General features: G+C 46.8%; 1 protein-coding gene across 4 annotated transcripts in view; it reads left to right on the top strand.

Annotated features, from left to right (window-relative positions):
• HIVEP2 (HIVEP zinc finger 2) overlaps positions 1–15150 on the top strand; it is a 140362-nt gene that overhangs the window by 974 nt on the left and 124238 nt on the right. For 3 of the 4 annotated variants that reach the window (XM_080998532.1, XM_080998528.1, XM_080998530.1), the window contains exon 1: positions 345–624. The exons of the other annotated variant lie outside the window; for it this stretch is intronic. The gene's annotated coding sequence lies outside the window, so the exon portion shown is untranslated. Of the gene's footprint in view, positions 1–344; positions 625–15150 lie in introns of those variants that run through there. 4 annotated transcript variants of the gene reach the window in all.

Genomic DNA, 15150 nt, shown 5'->3' with positions numbered 1-15150 from the left:
GCTCAGTTTCCTTTGGGGAGATGGTGCCGAGGAAGGAGGGGCCGGGGGGAGCTAGGAATATGTGCTGGTCTCCTTTCGCTGCTGCGCTGGGATGCTCAAGCATTTCCGATGCAGTCGATAGAGCGACTAATGGAAGCTTTGAGGCCACAGGCAGCCCTAGGCTCTGTCACCACCACGTTCTCGGGAAAGGCTCGGGTCTATCCAGGGTGGCTTTTGCTTCGTGTTTATAAGAAGTTCATATCTGGCAACCTTCGCTAGGAACCGCCTCCCCTCCCCTTCCCTCCCCCCCCCTCCAGAAAACCTTCCGTCTCTCCCTCACAAGTCGCCGTTGCTTCCCCCTTCTTTCTCTCTCTCTCTGTGCGCAAAGGGGAAGGTCTTCGCTAGTGGCCTTACTGCTAGGGAATGTGGGGAATACCCAGCATGTAAGTGTATGCAGATGAGGCGCAGGCTGCCTTGCGTAATCTCCTCCTGTGGGGAAGAAGTATGTGCATGGTTACTAATGAGCAGATGAGGAGGCGGAGGAAGAGCAGAGAGCGAGCAAGCGAGCGAGCGAGAGAGCCCTAGAGGAGGCGACGCGACACGGCTGCCGCTGCTGGGCTGAGGCACCGCTCTGCCCATGTCAAGGTAGCTGGCGGCGAGGTGAAGGGGAGGGCAAGCCCCCCTCCGCGTGTGCGCGCGCTTGCTTCGCTAAGGGGGCCGAGGGGGCCTTGAAGGGTGGCGCGCGGTGTCCGTGTGGGGGGGACGGTTGCTGTCGGAAGGAATTTCAGTCACCGCCTCCAAGGGCTCAGGGTGACTTGGCAGTAGCCGCCGCCACCGCCTGAATTGCCTTCGGTTCGACGTCGTCTTCGCCTTGCGGCCGTGGGGCGGAGGTGGCATGTGGGAGCCCCTGGAGGGGGGCCGAGGAGGAGGAAGCAGCAGCAGCAGCAGCAGCAGCAGCAGCAGCAGCTCGTGGCGGCGGCGGCAGCAGCTGTGCGCGCGGGGGAAGAGGAGGAGGAGCGCGCGCGGAGCTGCTGCGCGCGCCGTGGGGGGGGGGGGTGTTCGGTTTGCGACGAATGTGCGCAGGGCGGACAGGGGTAAAGGGAGAAGGCTATCTGGTGTGTTGCGCCTTTATGTCTGTTCCCTGAAGTGGGTGGAACGTTGGCCCGTTCCGGGAATGTTCCATGACGTGTAAAAGCCACAGGAAGGGGGTTAACAAGGGGCTCTGCCTGCTGCTGCTGCTGCTGCTGCTGTTACTGCGGAAGCAGATGTGATCTCCCTCTCTCTCCCCTCTTCTGCACATGGGCTCCCCTGAGGGGTTTGGAACGAAGGCGCTTTCGCCCCCCACCACCTCCGTTCTCCTTCCCTTCCACCTTCTCCTATTTGATTGCAGAGAAATGCATTTCTTATATAATGCGTGTGCATATGGATGTTTGGGTATGATTATGTAACGCGCACATCCATGCTTGTGCTGATTCCCCCCCCCCCCCCCTTTAAGCATCTACTTGCCTGAGAGCGTCCTTTGGGGGAACTGAAGGAGGCAGGCAGGCAGGGATAGAGCCGGTTTCCCTGGCAGTTTCCCTTTAGAATTTATTACCCCTGTAATGATGGGAAGCTGGCATTTCAAGGGGAAATCCCTGGTTTAGACGACAATTCTCCACGTTTATTTTTCAGAGAAACACGTATGTCATTTTCAGGCTTCGAAAGGGGTCCCTAAACATGATTCTCAACCTGCAATGTCCCTGAGGTACAATAAATATTATTATACCCCATGCAGTGATGCACTATACAGAGTGCTGTGAAAAAGGATGGCAGCTCCCCTCCACCCATGTTTATTGTAGCTCTTAAGAAAAATACGCAAAAATGTTTCCCACCTATCCAGTAACAGAGGCCTAATGTAAGAATCTGTTTATTTGTTATGAATTAGTAAGGCCCTGGTCTCCCCCTCCACACTTGCTGTATGCCACAATAATTTTGTTGCTTTTGCTTTTAGATTGTGTATGTTGTACATATTAAAAACATGAAGCACTTACGTCATTGTGTGTGTGTGTATATGTGTACGCACACACTTCTACTTTGTTGGGATGCAGTTACTGACTCATATTTTTTTCTCCTGAACTCATTATTAGGCCTTCATTATCAGACATATGAATTAAATTGAAATATTGCTATTGGAGTTTGAGTCGGCACATGTGCGAATATATATTATATTGACAGAAAGTGATCAGTTGGTGTGTGTTTTTCTTTACAGAATTAATAGACGTGTTTTAGAGAATATTAGCTATTGTGTGCTATACAAATGTTAATAATGAATGATGTGGTCTTACTATATGACAGTGGTTTCAGTGGAATTGCAAGTAAATGAGTTTAGGAGCTTTAGCATAGTAGAGCTTTATTTTAGTATAGTATATTCTGTAGCTTGCTAAGAGGAAACATGATTTATAGCCATACTTTCAAGATAAATAAATTAATGTCTATGCATAAATTTGCGTAAGTTTGCAGGATGTGGTACAGTGTTACCTTTATTGTGCTATCTAAATAAGGTTATTGGTCCAAAGAATATCTGTGAGCAAAAGATCCATGGGAATCTTGGCACTGTCATTGGTAAAACACTGATCATAGTTGGCATTTGATACCAGTTCATAAAATCAAATTTTTTTAGTTCAGTTTTCTTCTCATGTAAACGTTCTGAAATTTTGCTTGGGCTCCTGTATTTTGTCAGTTTTTCATTAATAAAAATGTATTATTGGAAACGTTTATATGTTTGTTGTAAAAGTTATATTTGTTTAGTACTTAAGGTTATTTAATATTTCCATTTCTTAATCTCTGACTCTAGCATTACCTCCAATATGGTTTTTGAGCTGTGTTATTCTTAATTTTAGATGTGCTTTTATTAGAGATGATAGGAATTTGTGCATGAAAGTTAAGAAACAGGAAGTTGTATAGGTGTAGGGTTTCAGTGACAGTATTGTGGTTGAGGTCTGAAAGATGGCAGGAATATTTACAGAGCAAACCTGTGCAGGTCTACTCAGAAGTAATTCCTGCTAAATAGGTATAAGATTCCATCCTTAATGTTCAAAAATTTAATGTACGTAGTTAGAGATAATGTTTTAATTCCATAAAGCATGAGTTGATTTGGTTTTTCCTTACTGATACAATGTTCATAAGACAAAAAACAAGATCACAAATTGATCTTTTTTTTTAAAGGGTTTATTTATTTATTTTTATTATTTTATTCAAAGTTATAACAAAACATATTATCCAAAAGCATGTCCTTATTCCCCCCCATTTCCCCCCCTCCCCCCCCAAAACCCATACCCCCACCCCCCGACTTCCCTCAGTTCCAGTCTTTGGTTTCTCCAGTAATGCTATTTTCTGCATGTTACAAAGTTGTATAGATCCTCAAACTGTTTAGCTAATTATTATCAGTAAAAAATAATTGTGAATGTTTATTCAAAACCTGCCAAGGAGTCCAGTTCGCTTTGTTGCTTCTTCAGATACTTTGTGAAAGGTTCCCATTCATCCTTAAAGTCACAGTTATCCTTGTCCCGTAGCTTATATGTCAATTTTGCCAGTTCTGCATAGTCCATCAATTTTTCTTGCCATTATTCTTTAGTTGGGGTTTCTTCAGTCTAAGATCACAAATTGATCTTGACAAATCGGATGAAACAGAAATGTTTTGGCATGGAAATAAGGGATTATATGCATCACACAACAGAATGTTTTTGGTAGGATAGAGGTTTTAAATTTTGTCTTACTTGGCGTTCCTACGCAGTTTGTGTCCATACGCATGTGCATACATGTGCACACACGACTGAGAACCAAATTCTAGTAAAAATACTTCAAACCTTCTCAGGATCCCACAGTCCATGCCTGTGTAGGCTGTTCTGCAAGCCATTCCTTGGATTGACATATTTTAATACTGGCATGAGAGGACAAATTATCCCATGCTGCATGAACCTGACCATTGTACCAGCACAGCTGCTGCCTCTTGTCCTACCATTGTAGAAGTCTAAAAGGTTCTGCCATAAGTTTTGTAAGGCCAGCCTTGTGAATGGTATCTTTACAAGTATCCAAATATATGAGACACAGGAGTTATTGCGGCATATGCAAATATGACTCTGCATATTATTGTTGCATTTGAGCATAAATGCATAAATAGCTTAAGCTGAAATACAGTGGCCTGCATAAGGGTGCCCTGTCAACTTTGGTGCTAAATGGGGATTCAAATCTGGGTTTCCCACATCCAAGCTGCACACTCAAGCCACATCACACTGGCTCCGTCTGTGTGTTTAATATATGTATTTTTGCACACTCTTTGCTTCCATTGGGCGGGAAAGGTTTTTGGTAGACTGTTGATAAAACAGTGTGGCTACGTTGAAGAAGCAAACCACCGGTTAATTTAAGGTAGACCTTGTGAGGCCTAGGGCCAGGTGGGGCTGAATATACTGTTGACAGTCTATAACAAGTGAAGCATGGATGTGGGGGAAGCAAGTAGGCTGAGAGTTGTGAAGTAGGAACAGAGCTGGGCAGTGTGAAAGTTGGGGAAGTATATCTTCTGTAAACCTTAAGAGACTCGGGATATATTTGTTGGGGGGGGGGCATTAAGGGGCCATAGATTAAGTTGAAGGGGCAGGGTGGCCAAGTATGGGATAAGGTGAATCCTGATTGGATGTTAGCAGCTAAATCACTGGCCGGAAATCTCACTTATGAAAGACTGTGACACAAAACGTTCCAATTTCCTCAGTTGGCGTAAATGACCAAATGTAACTTGGCCAAAGAAAGCAAATTTGGAATATATGCTTCCCTAATATTCATATAATTAATCCGAACGCTGTGGCACCAATGTAGAAATGGCCCAAAAGGATTTTGATTACTGTATATTTTCTCATGTGTGAGATCTGTTTATAGTCCTTGTTACCATGAGGACAAAACACAGAAACATATGCATGCATGTTGGCTTTGCTGAGTAATTGTGTGTCTGTCTGTCTTAATATCTTATACTGGATCATTACTTATATTATCTACTGGTAGACTAATGTGGCCTTCCATCAAGAAAAACACACACACCACAATATTATGAGTTGAATTTTAATAGTTTTCAATCAGTTCAGGGGACGTGGGGACGGACTAGTAATCAAAATAAACTTTGGCCTTAAAACCTTGGAGATATCCTCTGATATAAGGAAAAAAGCTATCACTACACTATGCACTTGACCAGATGTATATATTTTATTTATATTGAGAATTAATGAAAAATGTAATTTATGCAACCATAAAAGAGGCAAGCACCATTTTGCTTCAGTTTCCCCATTAGTGGGGAAAATGTCAAGTTAATGTTTTTTAAAATAAAATATGCAGCTTTTATTCAAAATTTTGTATAATTTGGATTTTATTAATTAAAAGCCAGTTATATAATATGTCCTTTAAAAATAACTTGATTCAAAATCATATCTGGATATAGTTCAAATGCATTAAAATCTATATTAATGATATCTTAAAACTGAATTCATGGCTGTCAAAAACATTGTGTTAAAGGCTTTCTGTGTAAAAGAAGAGGTCAGGGATGAAATATTTGACTTGAGAGGTCAAGGAATGTAAATATGACATAAATGCTACATATGGATGGTACGATGAAGTTTAAGATCAACCATGGTTTATTGTGACAGTAATGTGCAGCAGCAGTGAGTCCCTAAGGCTTGTGCAATCTTCTCTTATGGTGAGACCACAAGGAGTTCAGAAGCCTTCACTTGTGGTTTTGATCAGCTGCAGCTTGTAACACAATAAATTGTGGCTGATCACAATGTTTCCAACAAGGAAACTCCCAAGCCATGGGATATGAAGATGAACTGTTTCAATAAACCATAGTTAAGATTACCCACCATGGGATTTGGATGTAACACTAAACTATATTTAATCATAAAGGAAGCAAAAGCTTCTGATCCCCTCCTTGTGGTTGTACTGAAGAAGGAAGTTTGAGGATTCTGCTGCTCATTCCCATCACAATGAATCATGGTTTAGCATGTATGCCCAATCAAAATAATACATAATTGTGAATAGCATGGACATTTAACTTCCATGTTATGGAGTAACACTGTTCTGCTCAATAATTTACTATCTCTTCTCTTCTAAAATTCTGTACACTTATAATGCAGTGGTATGTATGTCTGTTTAAAAGTAAGTACCATTGAGTTCAGTGGAACTTGCTTGAGAGTAAGTGTGTTTAGGATTACAGTCTAAGTCTTATAGTAAGTAATCTTGGTTTGTGGCTTTGCATATGTATAGAGAAAACCAAACACAATTCTTGATTAATCTTCCTCTAACCAATGTGATACCTTCGGATGTTCAATCAATTAATCAATCTCCTTTATTGGCATAGAAAAACTGCATCATATACACGGATCTCAGAACACAACACAGTTAACAAAACATAGCAGGAGATACTTTAGGATAGAACTGTCCAGACATCGTGAGTTACGATAATGGCTCCTAGGACCTATGGTGACATAATTTCATGGCGTCACTCAAAAATATTGCCACATTCTCCACAATGTTGTTACTACAGTGGTACCTCGGGTTACACATGCTTCAGGTTACATGTGCTTCAGGTTGCAGACTTCGCTAACCCAGAAATAGTACCTCAGGTTAAGAACTTTGCTTCAGGATGAGAACAGAAATCATGCTCTGGCGGCGCGGCAGCAGCGGGAGGCCCCATAAGCTAAAGTGGTGCTTCAGGTTAAGAACAATTTCAGGTTAAGAATGGACCTCTGGAACGAATTAAGTACTTAACCCGAGGTATCACTGTACAATTGTTCAGCAGATAAAACACTCTGGAAGAGTCAGTGTGATAAACTCCCTCTTTCATTAAGGGGGCCAAATGCTTAACTTTTGGATGTTATTGTGTGCAACTCCCATCATCCCTGACCGTTGGCCATGCTACTGGGGTTGTTGGGAATTGTAGCCCAAAAACATGTTGGCTATTCCTGCTCTAAATATATATAAATAGTAGTGCAAAAGACGTGCTTCTTGAGTAGTATAAAGGCTCTATTCTGTTGTGAACAGATATGGTTTATTTATTATAGCAACATATTAGTATGCATATTTGTTAAGGAAGTTATTAATAAGAAAGTTGGAAAATTTATTTAATTTTGCCATTTTTTATTGGTGATTTAATTCAACCCACTCACTGTAGGAGGCTTGTCAATAAGATCAGTTACATGGCAAGGAAGATGAATGTAAATATGAGAAAAGTAATGTGTTTTAAAGTTTTTAAAAACAAGAGTTGTATTCTTTGTAGGTGTTGAAATGTATTGGGATTCCATATATTGCTGCTGGCTGCCAATCACTTTTGGGAACCGGAATTAGATGCTTGATTTTTATTTAGTATTGAATAATACAAATGCTTATTCAGAGTAAAAATATTGAATACTAATGGTTTTCTTCTGATTTCTGTCCTGACTTAAATAATTTAGTAAACATTCATTCAAGGATCTCCATACAGGTTTGGGGCTTATCTACATAATATGGAATTCTTTTCATATTGCTCCACATGGTGTCTGTTACATGGTGAGCCATTTGCAAGCAGTGATTTATAGGGTTCTGTTTTTCACATCACTACAAACTTGCTAAACCATTTGTTGTGATGTGGGGGGAAATGAGTTGCTGCAGATGAACAACTCATCACAAGATAATGGCAGCTACTTAGAGCAATGTAAAACTGCCAAAATAGGGTTGCAAACTTCTGTTTGGGGGGCAGCTTTTTGGGGCAGCTTATAGTATATTGCGCTTCATTGGCAGTGAACCCTCTCTGACAGTGATTGTGATGGCACCAAATATTCAGTTGCACAGGGAACTAAACAGTGCAGTCCAGCTTCAGTAAGGGAAGGAAAATTGCTAGTTTGGCTGGGGCTAAAACAGCACAGAAGGGCAGAATGAAGACAGAGAAGAGTCTCTGGATGTAGTGAAACTAAAAGACAGGGAGCTCAGGGTAAAGCTTATGCTGAAGTAAGGGTGTAGAGCAGAGGATGGAAACCGCATCTGAAGGAAGTTTAGGTGGTGAATGAGTTAAAAGGGCAGTGGAGATGGGAAATTGAGGCAAGAAGTAGTTGACTGAGGTGTAGTGTCTGAAGAAGCTTCGTAGTGCTTACGGAGAGGAGAGGCTGTACAGTGTCGGAGGAAAGAGAAAAGTGCTAAAAGAGCTTGTTCAAAAGACATGTTGTTAAAGGATGTGGGGCATGGTGGAAATGTGGAGTTGGTGGAAATGTGGAGTTGAAAAAATGACGAGCCAGTGGGAAAGTAGCTACACAGAGGGGCATAGAGACAGGAAGTTTTAACTATTGTTTGGAAAGAAGCTGGAAACGGGGGACCAAGGAGTTTAGGGCCATAGGGTTCCCTGATCTCAACGTGATGCCAGGTGTTGCTGGACTGCAACTCCCATCAGCCTCAGCCGGCATGGCCAGTGATCAGGGATGATGGGAGTTGTCTGAGAACTATCTTTCCCTGTACTTTCTACTCTCTTATAATAACCACACTGCCAGGGAGCTGATAATGACAGGAAGAGTTAAGAAGGAACATCAGCATCCAGGACTACAAGTTGTTTGCACTAATATGCTATAGCCTTTTCAGCTTAGTCCACATACTGACTAGTTGGTTATGCATGAATTAATACAGGCACTATACATTCAGTATCTGACTGAGTTGGGGGGGGGGGGTTGGGGGGGAAGGGATTGTGACAGTTTCCTCCTTGGCCAAACATCTATTGATCTATTGTAGTACAGTGGTACCTCGGGTTAAGTACTTAATTCGTTCTGGAGGTCTGTTCTTAACCTGAAACTGTTCTTAACCTGAAGCACCACTTTAGCTAATGGGGCCTCCTGCTGCTGCCATGCTGCTGGAGCACAATTTCTGAAGCAAAGTTCTTAACCCAAGGTACTGTTTCTGGGTTAGCAGAGTCTGTAACCGGAAGCATATGTAACTCGAGGTACCACTGTATACCTTGTTTGAGACCTGGACTCTCCTGCCACTGACCCTTGACAGGCATTTAGTCTAGTTTACTGGAGCAAACAGAAACCATTTGTATCCTTCCTTTGTTCCTGGTCTCCTGAAGTCTGAGCAATGGGTGCTCTCTTGTTACCCTTTGCATCCATTTCCTGTGGTAGGCATCTTTGCTTTAGAACCGTTTCCCATCCCAGTGCAGAACTAAGGTTGTGCTGTTGCAGATGCATCACGGTGTTTATTCTCTCTGCTCCCCTCCTAGAGTACATTCCTCCTCTAGTCACTGCTGTGGGTACATGACGAAATTGCTTGCAAAGTCGTGATGAGTCCTTCATTTTTCTTTGCTATTTCCCAGTAAAATTGGAAAGTCTCCCAACTGATGTGTTCTGGCCCATTAATCTTGTAGGGTGGGTGCTGTTTTTTAAAATAGAAAACCCATTCTAGCATTCATATCCAAGGACGTAATTGTTCCAGACAAGTGTAACAGCTCCTGTCTGCCCTCCCCGGTAAGTAATGGCCAAGTCATCCCCAAATATCTGGCAACTTTGAACTTACCAGGCAAACAGAGGAAAAGTTGAGTCAGATGGAAGTAACAAATGCAACGGGAAATGAAGACCTTTGCAGGGTTGAGGGTATGTAGGCATCAATCTCCTGGTAGAAAACAACCAAGACCTTGGACTGAAGCAGGGCTGAGCAGATATGCTTGGGTTTCTCTCTCACTCTCTTGTCTTGTATAGCTCTGCTATGAATTTAAGAAAGTGGATGTTGCTTGAATGTCTATACGAACCAGAGACCACAAAGATATGGGGCTGTGCTTAGGATATGGCTGCCACATGGGATCTCCTAGGAGTGCTGCTGGGTGGCAGTGGCTCCACATGGCAGTAATGATGTATGAGATTGGCTCACCACATTAATTCCCTGTTCATGTTGTCTAGACAGCCTGCATGTTAGCCTTAGCTGAGACTACTATTGTGCGCCGTTGATGTGTGGAGACATGCTACTTGCTGCAATTATATGGAGACTTGCAGCTGTAGCAGTAGCTCTTGCATGTTGTGGGTACAGTGTGGAGTTGCCTCCATAACAGTTTTGTGGCAGTTTCTGCACGGTGGCCACAAAACAGGAATTGCATGGAGTCTGGCAGACTGGCCTTGACCATTATGAACACATGGTGATTGTAACTGGCCCAGATACCAGGCCTCTTTTCCCACCCCCAGGACAGGGGCGAAACTAGACTTTATTTCACCTGGGTCAAAGACCCAGTTTGGCACACCTACCCATGTGCATTTGTGTACACACACACACACACACACATGCTGAGAGACTCAGTGGTGCCTGTGTGGCTTTACTTTGGGCAAAAAAAAGAGGCTAACCTCACCATAGCTACGGCTCTGCCCCAGGGACTAGGAGTAAGCCATTTGCTGTTGACCCTGTTCTGAAATTGGTACTCAAATTGGGATCCTACATACATGACAAAGTGCCAATGCTTCCAACTACTTATTTCTAGATTGAATCTGGAGACAAGTTCTTTTCCCTGCAAAAAGACTTCTTTGCAACAAGTCCATCCCAGCTTTGTTTTTAGTAGAATGTGAAGATTCATAATCTTATATGGCTTGCATTTTTTGCTGTGGTTGATGTTTATTCAGTGGCTCTTTTTAGAGTTTGCCTTTGTTCTTGTTTTTATTATGTATTTTGTGCTTTTTTATCTTGAATTTCTATGTTGTGAACCTCCCTGAGATCTATGGATGGAAGGCAGTATACAAATTATTACTATTACGATTATGTTTTACATTTCTTCTGTATTGACACTTCGTGTTTCGTACTTGTTATGTACTGAGTTGAATAGGATCCAAACTGTAGCAGTCTGATTGGTCCTAGAACAATAGGATCCAAAAGGCAGCAGTCTGATTGGTCCTAGAACAATAGGATTCAGAATGCAGCAGTCTGATTGGTCCTAGAACAATGCAGCAGTATGATTGGTTGGCAGGAACCACCCAATCCTGCTCCAGATAGAAGTGAATCCACAACCTGATTGGCTTACAGTAGAATTCCAAAATTAGCCAATCATGTGCAGCCCATTGTGTAAATAATGTATATAAAGCAGATACTGTGAGGGGACATTTATTCATTCCTCCTCACCACTATGAGCTGAATAAAGAGCATGAAATCACTTTGCGACTCTGAGTATATTTCACTGGCGACGAAGGTGGGATCCCGCTGAGCTGACTGCCACACACAGCACCGCAGCACCGCCAACTGCCGCACCGCTGCCTCGCACCGTGTATCCAGGCTTCAGCTCCGGGGCACAAGGAACTCAGAATGGCAGCCAACAGCAGCTTCTCGCCATTCAACCCAGCATCTGGAGACTGGGAAGCGTACGCCTCCCGTTTCACCTTCCTCCTAGAAGCCAAAGGGGTCACCGACGAAGAAGACGCCAAGAAGAGGGCGATATTCTTCAGCGTCTGCGGAGAGGAGACGTTTGAAATCGCCCGGGCTCTCCTTGCGCCTGAAGACGTCGCTACTGTTCCATACAAAACAATAATGGAACAGCTGAAGGGGCACTTTTCGCCGCAGCCCTCAGTGGTGGCTCGTCGAAATGCCTTCTACGCAAAGCGGCAAGCCCCTGGGGAAACCATAACTGGGTTTGTGACCTCTCTCCGCCAAGCCGCCCGGTTCTGCAACTTCTCAGAGCTGGAGAACATGCTTCGTGACCGCCTCGTCGGTGGCCTGAAGGATGAGAAGCTGCAACGGCGCCTCTACGCTAAGAAGGACCTAACGTTCCAGGTCGCTCTGGAGGAGGCCCTGGCAACAGAAGCTGCCGAGAGGTCGACCCAAGAGGCACGGCCGAGCCTGCCATCCCAACCGAGGGTCCACCATGAAGACCTCACCGACGACTCAGGATCCGACAGGGAGGAGGTGCACCGAGTACAGCAGCGCACTCAAGCAGCGCACAGACCACAGCTGCCTCGACGAGAAGGAGGGAACTGCGCAAGCTGCGGGGAGAGTCACGAGAGGAGGACCTGCCGTTTCCGCAACGCAGAGTGCAGGCAGTGCAGAAAATCGGGACACATCGCCCGGGTGTGTCGGGCTCGGCCCACCCGACACCAGGCATCAGATGACCAATCCAAGAGCCCCAGGTCCCGGGGCCCAACGCACCAAGGCAACTCGACGGAGCTCACGGACTTCCAGGTATACCAGTTGCCCCACCCCAACGTAGAGAAAATTTATGTAGAGGTACAGATAGAGGGGGCCCCATGCCGCATGGAGCTTGACACGGGTTCAACTCTATCCATAATCTCGGCAAGGACCTTAAGGAAACTGTGTCCCACTGGGGGTCCCAAACTCAGGCCGGCCCCATTCACCCTCCGGGACTTCCAGAAACGTAAGGTCCCCACAATGGGGGTGGGGACCTTCAGGGTGCAATACCGAGGGCGGACGCGGCAACTGGACTTGCTTGTGGTCAAGGGCCCCTACATTAGCTTACTGGGATTGGCATGGTTTGGACCACTGGGGCTAGCTGTCACCGGGGTGAACCACACTAGCTTACAAGTGGACGTGGACGCCATATGCAAGGAATTTCCAGGGGTTTTCGATGGGAAATTGGGACAGTATACGGGCCCCCCCATTGCGCTACAGCTTGACCCCGCAGTACGACCGGTCAGGCTCAAGGCCCGCCGGGTCCCGTTCGCCTTGAAACCCCGTATAGACGAGGAATTGGACCGACTCGTAGAGCAAGGAGTGCTGGAGCCGGTGCCTAATGCTCCCTGGGAAACCCCAATCGTCACACCCGTCAAGCCTAATGGTTCGGTCCGCATCTGCGCAGACTACAAATGTACCATAAACAAGGCCCTCACGGCCCACGCATACCCAGTGCCAGTGGTCAGCCATGTCCTTGCCACCCTGGCTGGGTCGAAAATTTTTGGCAAGCTGGACTTGGCCCAAGCATATCAACAGCTGCCAGTAGATGAGGCCACAGCAGAGGCACAGACGATTGTGACGCACAGAGGAGCGTTCAGGGTAAAGCGGCTGCAATTCGGTGTCAGCGTGGCACCAGGCATATTCCAGAATATAATGGACTCTCTCCTTAAAGGGATTCCTGGCGTCACCCCCTTCTTCGATGATGTGTTGATTGCCGGCCCCACACCAGAGGAGTTTGAGGACCGCCTCCGCACCGTTCTGCACCGTTTCCAGACGGCGGGTCTCAAGGTGAAGCGGGAAAAATGTCTACTAGGAGTGCCTCAGGTGGACTTTCTGGGATTTATGGTGGACGCAGAAGGGGTCCACCCGACTGGGGACAAGGTACGGGCCATTTGTGATGCCCCAGCGCCCAAGAGCAAGACTGAACTTCAGGCCTTCTTGGGACTATTGAACTTTTACCATTCCTTCCTTCCCCACAAGGCGGCGGTAGCGGAGCCCCTACACAGACTCCTGGACAAGCGGGCCCCTTGGGTGTGGGGCCAGCGCCAGGAGGCCGCATTCCAGGCAGTCAAGGACTTGCTTGTCTCAAACTCGGTCTTGGCACACTTCGACGAGAGGCTGCCGGTGGTGCTAGCATGCGACGCCTCACCCTATGGCATTGGAGCTGTCCTGGGGCACCAACTCCCGGATGGAAGAGAGGTACCGGTGGCGTACTTTTCCCAGACACTCAACACAACCGAGCGGAACTACTCGCAAATCGACAAGGAGGGTCTGGCAATCGTAAAGGGAGTAAAAAAATTCCATGATTTCTTGTACGGGCGGCCCTTCACCGTGGTGACTGACCACAAGCCGTTGCTTGGCTTGTTTGCCCCCGAAAAGCAGACCCCCCAAGTGCTGTCTCCTCGCGTCCTCAGGTGGTCAATTTTCCTTGCCAGCTACCAGTATGCACTGATTCACCGACCTGGGAAGGCGATGGGCCATGCGGACGCCCTCAGCAGGCTACCACTACCGGAAACAGGCCCTGACCCAGCACCTGCACAAGAGGTTATGAGCCTGGAGCTGCTTCCCGACCGCCCCATTCAGGCACAAGAAGTTGCACACCACTCCAAGAAAGATAGGGTCATCTCCCGGGTCCTGGACTGGGTGTGGAGGGGATGGCCCAGCAGCAGCCCCGGGCCAGAATTCGCCGGCTACACAACCCGCAAACATGAACTGTCGGCCCACAAGGGGTGCCTGTTATGGGGAAGCAGAGTCGTTGTTCCCCAGCCCCTCTGCAAAAGGGTCCTCACAGCCCTACACGAGACACATCCAGGGGTAGTAAGAATGAAGGCCCTTGCCAGGAGTTATGTGTGGTGGCCGGGGATCGATGGAGAGATAGAGGCCTGGGTCAAACACTGCCAGGCCTGCCAAGAATCCCGCCCAGATCCCCCAAGGGCCCCAGTCCAGTCCTGGGAGTCCGCCCGAGCACCATGGTCACGCCTGCATGTGGATTTCGCTGGCCCCTTTCAGGGGAAAACATTCTTCATAGTGGTGGACTCCTACACCAAATGGCTGGAAGTCGCACTGGTACCGTCCACTTCCACGTCCGCAGCCATCCGGGTACTACGCAGGCTGTTTGCAACCCACGGGCTCCCTGACACTCTCGTCTCAGACAACGGGACTGCATTTACGTCAGGAGAATTCCAAACCTTCACAGCGCAGAACGCCATCCGCCACATCCGTTCGGCGCCGTTCCACCCTGCCACCAATGGCCAAGCAGAACGCATGGTGCGGACCACCAAGGACACCCTTCGCCGCATGACGCAAGGGGACTGGGAGTACCGCCTTGCCACATTCCTTCTAGCACAGCACAGCACCCCCAGCTCAACGACTGGCCGGAGCCCCGCTGAACTACTAATGGGTCGGCGCCTTGCAATCAGATTGGACCGCCTTCACCCCGATAGAGCTCAGGATGAGGTAGTGGTGGGGGAAGGCAGGAACCCCCGGACCTTCGAGGCCCAGGACCCAGTGTACGCAAAGAATTTTGGGGCAGGCCCAGCATGGGTACCCGCCACAATCACCAGGGTCACTGGCCCCGTGTCGTACGAGGTGCTAACGGATGGGGGGCAATGCTGGCGCCGCCACTGCGACCAGATACGGCGACGATTCCCGGGAGAAAACCAGGAGGAGGACAGGTCAGAGGAGTCCCAAGGGAACAGCGGGGCAGTGAGGCCCATAGAGCAGGAGGGGCCAGCAGGAGAGGCAGAATCAGTAAATACAGAGAGG

The sequence above is a fragment of the Podarcis pityusensis genome (assembly GCF_964106645.2).
Source record: "Podarcis pityusensis genome assembly, chromosome: 3".
Taxonomy (NCBI): Eukaryota; Metazoa; Chordata; class Lepidosauria; order Squamata; family Lacertidae; genus Podarcis; species Podarcis pityusensis.
This window is presented reverse-complemented; position numbering and strand designations above follow the sequence as displayed.